Here is a 6,214-nt window from a genome sequence, read left to right as displayed (position 1 = left end):
TTTTTGGACTGTAACTGATTGTTATTCTTCATTTCATTTTTTATTTCATTATTCAACGTTCTGTAATGTCTTTATAGATTAGTTTAAAATGTGTTTGTAAAGCTACAAACATATTACATGTATACTATTGTTACGTCTGTATATAATGTACATGTGCCTTATAATCTCTATAATGGAAAGACCTAAAATAGGCTATACTTTGCCAGCTGTTTAATCCATGTCCACTTTGTATACTTATGTATATATTATCAATGAAATATTTCTTAAACTAACAGAAAGTCATCTTCGCTAGCCAAGGGTTTTCGGTCCACTTTGCTCCCCATATGGGGAGCAAAGTGGACCGAAAAGCCTTGGCTTGCGAAGATGACAGAAAGTAAGCAACCGTCGAAAAAGACGCAGCTTGACTGATGCAAAAATTTTAATTAACGTTATACGACAGGCACGTAGCATCAGGGGGGGGGGGGGGGGGGGCAGGGGGGCCTGGCCCCCCCACTTTTTCTCACAGCAACTAATTTTTTAAAATTTACATATAAAAAATTGAATTATCATGGAGTTGCCCCCCCCCCCCCCACTTTTTTTGTACGATGTAAAAAATTGATATGGAAATAAGGAAATTAGGATTGAAATTGAAGTTATATACTATGCCAGTCCCCCCCCCCCCCACACGGATTAGGATTTTGAAGATTTTGGGAAAGTCTTATTTCCTTTTTTTTTTTTTTTTTGCTTGTCAAGATTTTTTGGATGAGTCTGCCCCCCCCCCCCCACCTTTCAAAAACGATGCTACGTGCCTGTACGAATCATAAGGCGCATATATAATTATAGGCCTATACAGTGTTTGTGTGTGTAAACAGTTTTTGCAGGTTATAGTATATACGTCCCTGGTTTTTGTTAATGTAAAAAAGAACAACTCTTTGTAATCGTTTATAATAACTGAACTATGTGGTAATTTCTGTCACTGAAATAAGTTTAAAATCCTCATGTGTTGAGAAATTCCACGTGTTTGTTACTTGGTTCAGAAAGACAAACCGAAAGTAAATATGCAAGGTTTGTTTATTTCCGGTAATGTGACGTCACGAATAACTCCGCCATATTGACTAGCTGATCGAGGGTGTGCCAAAAATTCACTGGAGAACTTAGTAAAATTTGAGGTATGTAACTAAGGTTGTTAGATATAAGAAAACAATAATTCACACAATGTGCTACTCAAGTTATGGACGGTTAAGAGCATATGAACGAAAGTCGGTGCACAAAACCTAAAATTGAAATAGGAAACGGATGACTCCCGCATCGCCTGTAGGATGCTGTGTGGGATAATAAATTAGGTCGAAATTTCCCAATTTGGTATGAAAATTGTTGAACCGGTTTCGATCTGTATCATATGTTATTTTGTTTAAAAACGTCTTTTAGCGCCAAAAGGACGCGGATCCTAAAGTTTTTGGAGGCTATTCGGAAGTATTTTCACTTTTTCCAGACAGCATTGTATGGAGGAAGGGAAATAACTCCTGGTGCTGTCTGTGTTTTGGTGTAACAGGATGTTTTACTGAGAGAGAGAGAGAGAGATAAAGAGAGTACACAAACAAGTAGATGATACTTGGGTGTGCTAAAAGGTTACAACCTTGTATATTGTTAAACTCTTGAAATATTATAGTGGCATGGACTTGTTGGTACTAAAGATTCATTTTTCTCTGTGCAGAAATTGTACTTAATATTATGGCAGAGCCATTATTGACAAACACATGAAATAATTTACAATAACAATTCCGACAGCTTGTTGAAGTTTTTTTCATTACATGTAACAGGTTACTATAATTACTGTAGTTTTAGACTGATTAACCTTGTTTATATGCAAAATCTGTGAAAACAGTTAGTACCAATGAATTCCTCATGCAATTAACTACTGATACCATCTCTTTACTTGCCTCTGATGGTCTTTTAAACACTATCACCAGCTCCGTAAACTGAAGTGATGCAGTTTCTTTACATGTAAAATTGGCGACATTCCATCTTGATGTAAATGTCCATGGTCGGTAGCATGTTTCAGAGAAAGTCTGAGGCAAGTTAAGAGAATATATCAGTAGTTAATTGCACAAAGAATTCATTGTTAACAACTGTTTTGAATTTGCGTATAAATAAGGTTAATCAGTTCAAAACTGGTGCACTCTTTTCTGCGCAATAAATATACAATTTTTTTCAATGGGTGGCACTGCAGTGTAGCTCCCAGGTCGTCCATCCAAATTTTTTCAGACCAGGAGCTACAGACCTGCAGATACTGTATAGTATCCAAGTAAGTTCTCATAATAGTTAATGCATTTCCAAAATAAAAGATGTCAAATCTGAACCAATTCCAACGCATTTATAGTTTTTTTTTTCTGTGTTATGAAAAAAAATGAATCAAGGAAGAATTTGCAGATGCAGATAATCTATCAAAGATCATGGTTGAGGTAGATTTGTGTTGATTTGCTGCATGGGACAAGAGTTCTATTGATTCAGATCGTCTATGGCTGTCTTAGCTCTCTCTTGTTTTCCTGGAGATATTGACTCATTTCCACACTTCACACTTGTGTGAGTAAAACATCTTTGGTTTGCACCAGTTGTGCTGCATGCCTGGACTCTATGGGGTGTGAGAGAGGCGTGCATTGGAATTAATTTAATAAGAGAGTTTTTCTTATCCTTGGTTAACTTTCCACTCGAGGAGCATAAGCAATTACTTATCTGGCAGACTTGTGTATATATTTCAAGATATTTTTACAATGAAGGCGCGTCTTTTTTGTTGTTACCAGTTTTGTGAATATGCTGTAGGTCCTGTAATTGTGATATTGAAAGTGGAAAAGTGTGTAATTACAGAATGAATAAACAGTTTCAATTTGAACGAATTTAGCTTTGATTTTGATAATTTGTAATAAAGTATGTAGTTCTTAATATTGTGGGACAGTTATAAGCTTACAATATTTTATTAGTTTATTAATTACGCTAGTCACATATTGATGATGTAATAACCGAATATTAAGAATGTATTATATAGAAATTTTTAAATATTGGTGTCTTGTGTAATTAACGTCTTTAATGAATATTTTCCTAAATTTTGATGCCAAAAAATCAACATTCTTGAACTAATTAAAATGATACCATTTATCAGCCAAAGTTGGAAGTATATTTTTGTGTGTGTGTGACATTTAGATTGGAGCTTATTATGAGAGATATGTTGTGCAGCCAGTTTTTATAAAGCTTTGATTATTATAGTAATTCCAAAAAAAAATTAAGCCCTTCCAGTATATAATCCGATACCGCATTGCCTAATGTATAGTTTTGATGAGCCATATTTAACAAACAGCATTAATGACACTGACAGACAATTGAATTAAAATTAGAACTTCCAGTCGCTCCTCAGATGTTGGTACGTCGCGTGGATCATCCAGGGAGTGAATGGAAGTTCTAATCTTAATTAGACTGAAATGACAAAGGGCAAAAAAGAATTTCACAATGATATTTACTAAAATATTTATTTTCAAATCAATGATTACCAGATATTTTCTGAGACAAAGTGCATTATAATAATCATTTAGAAACACTGATCAGAAATCCACACATTAGTCAACAGCTTGACTCATCTCTGCCATTAATTCTTTACTGGTTATTGGACTCGATCTGCTTTTTGTGTTTAATTGGTACCAATGTTACCGTACTGTTAGGTTTCACACAGCCACAGACATGGCTATTTTATGATATCTAGTATTGACGTTGGGAAAAAATAATCTCATAATAACCTAGACAGAGAGATATTATACGATCCAAGATACTATGGGACTAAGATTAAGCAGGATTTTCTTTTGTTGTACATAAACAGATGCATGTCAAGAGTTTCGATGAATCTGATTATTTACATTATAACACTTCATGCGCACCGAGTATTCAGCTTATTTTTATTAATTTTTAAGACATACGTGTTTATCAGTTACACTGTCTATCTATGCATGTTGTATTTAATCAGGGAGCTCCTGTATTGCTGTAAAGTGTGGGTGCTGTGTTGTCTTTCGAACTTACTGTAAATGTATTACATTTGGCTGTGTATTCTATTTAGCGTTTTGGCGGAGAACGGCGTCCGCTAAATCAAGTATATCACCAAATGTAAAATATATAAGTAGAGTAATAGGTACACTCAGAAATGCGCTCAATCAAATCCACGCTAGCTTGTTGAAAATTCATATTCTACTAAATATCGTATGCGCTAAATATAGTACGTTTACATTATTGTATTGGGTACGTACGTGAGTTAGAGAACCAGAAACGGGTGTGAAGGTTCATGCTGTATTTGATTTGAGGCGTCATAATGAGGTACATGTTGTCTATGGAAGGTGCATGTTATACATGTTATAGGTAGCTATTGTACAAGATATATATTTGTGTGGGTGAATGCTGTGTTTGATCTGTTGTCTTGTCTATAGAAGATGCATGTTAGAACTAGTGTATTGGGTACATACATTAGTGTATTGCGTACATACATTAGTGTATTGGGTACATACATGAGCTAGAGAACCAGAAACGGGTGTGAAGATTTGAGGCGCTATAATGAGGTCCATGTTGTCTTGTTGTCTATAGATGCAGATCAAAGCTGTGTGTAGAGTTTGTGTACGAAGATGGATGCTTATTTAATGAAGTGTGCATGTATGACGTGTGGTAAAACTGTTAATGATGGAGTATACAGTGGAGTGAGCATTGAATATTTTATTTATTTATGGCCTGTATGCACTGTTATAGTGCCGTGTGTTGAATGGGTGCATTTAGCCTACTGAGTCGCCGTATACTGGACCGGGCAGTGGACACAGTCAGTGTTTCAGTGTTGTCATCAGCAGAATAAACACATAGAGAGCAGATTGACTCTCTCCGACTCTATGTATATATTGATTCAGTTAGTTAGGTTTCAGATTACCTCCTCCATTCTAACTGACATAGTTATCCCTCCTGTCCACAGAATTAACACATGTATAAATAGCAATATGACTCTCTTTGACTTACCCCCCCTCCCCCCACCACCCTTGTCTGTCCTGACTCTGTGTATACACAAGGTGATTGTTTGAAGCCTTCTATATGTATAAAGCTGCAACCCCTATACCATGATGACATTTATTTAAATCATTCCCATCTTTCACTCGGAGAAATAGGACCGAAAACAAATTTCTTACGGAAATTTACAATAGGGAATGTTTACATCGTTTCCCCATTCGGAACTCCCTCGGAATACCTCACGCAATTTTTCAACGTTATCATCCGGGTTTGCTGCAATACAAAATCCCCGTAGACATCACATTTTTTAGCCGTGTATTGAAACCTGATAAGCTAAAGGGGGCGTTTTAACGGAGAAATCTAGGAAATTTTTCATACTTTGAAACGAACATCGTTAGAACACTGGGGTATTTATAAATATCGAGTAATTAAGCAACATCTGAATCGAGGAAAATTGAAAACAAGAAAGTATGGTTGTTCTTGTTTTATTACTCTCTGTTTATTGTGTGTGATAGAGTTCTGATAGACGACAGTGAGTATTAGGTTTATTTATGGGAGAGTCTGAGGTGTGAGAGTTTAAAGATACGCCTGCATGATTTATTGGAGAGTTTGATGTGTGAGAGTTTAATGGTACGCCCGTACTCAGGAAATATTTGAGAAATAGGAGATCCATGGGTAAGGACGCATCTAATTACTGTTCGTGATGATTACATGCACTTGTTTAAATGACTCTGTGTTGTGGTAAATATATAAATTAAATAAACTTGTAAATATAAACAATGGATCAGTGCCGTTGACAGGGTCCGGCTTTCAGTACTTTGATTCCTATCATACCCCCCCCCCCCCCCACCCACCCACCCAACTCACAAAAGGAAAATAAAACAGATACTGTCTGCCTTTAAAAAAACCGAGTGTCCAGCTTTCAGTACTTTAATTTTTGCATGCTGTAAAAATTGCAACAGTGTCTGTCTGCTTACATCTGCGACTGTACTGTACCAGTACTATAATACACAGGCACTTGTTTCTGAGAAAAAAAATACCCTTAGTATGTACTTTAGGGTATTTTTTTTCTCTCAGAAACAAGTGTCTGTGCTATAATACCCCACTCAGTCAAAAATTGCGTCTTTATAAGGGGGAAGGTATATAAATGATCTGCGCCTGAGACTTTAATCAATTAAGCTGATTTGATTTTTAAATGTTACAAGGAATAAAT

General features: G+C 36.0%; 1 protein-coding gene across 3 annotated transcripts in view; it reads left to right on the top strand.

The window, feature by feature from the left end:
* Nucleotides 1–990: 990 nt before the first annotated feature.
* The window catches only part of LOC105327476 (uncharacterized), a 265,527-nt gene continuing 260,303 nt past the window's right edge, over nt 991–6,214 (top strand). For all 3 annotated transcript variants that reach the window (XM_066081119.1, XM_066081088.1, XM_066081107.1), the window contains exon 1: nt 991–1,148. The gene's annotated coding sequence lies outside the window, so the exon portion shown is untranslated. The remainder of the gene's footprint in view (nt 1,149–6,214) is intronic.

The sequence above is a fragment of the Magallana gigas genome, chromosome 1 (assembly GCF_963853765.1).
Source record: "Magallana gigas chromosome 1, xbMagGiga1.1, whole genome shotgun sequence".
NCBI lineage: Eukaryota > Metazoa > Mollusca > Bivalvia > Ostreida > Ostreidae > Magallana > Magallana gigas.
The sequence above is the reverse complement of the archived record's forward strand: the minus strand, read 5'-3'. Positions and strand labels throughout refer to the sequence as shown.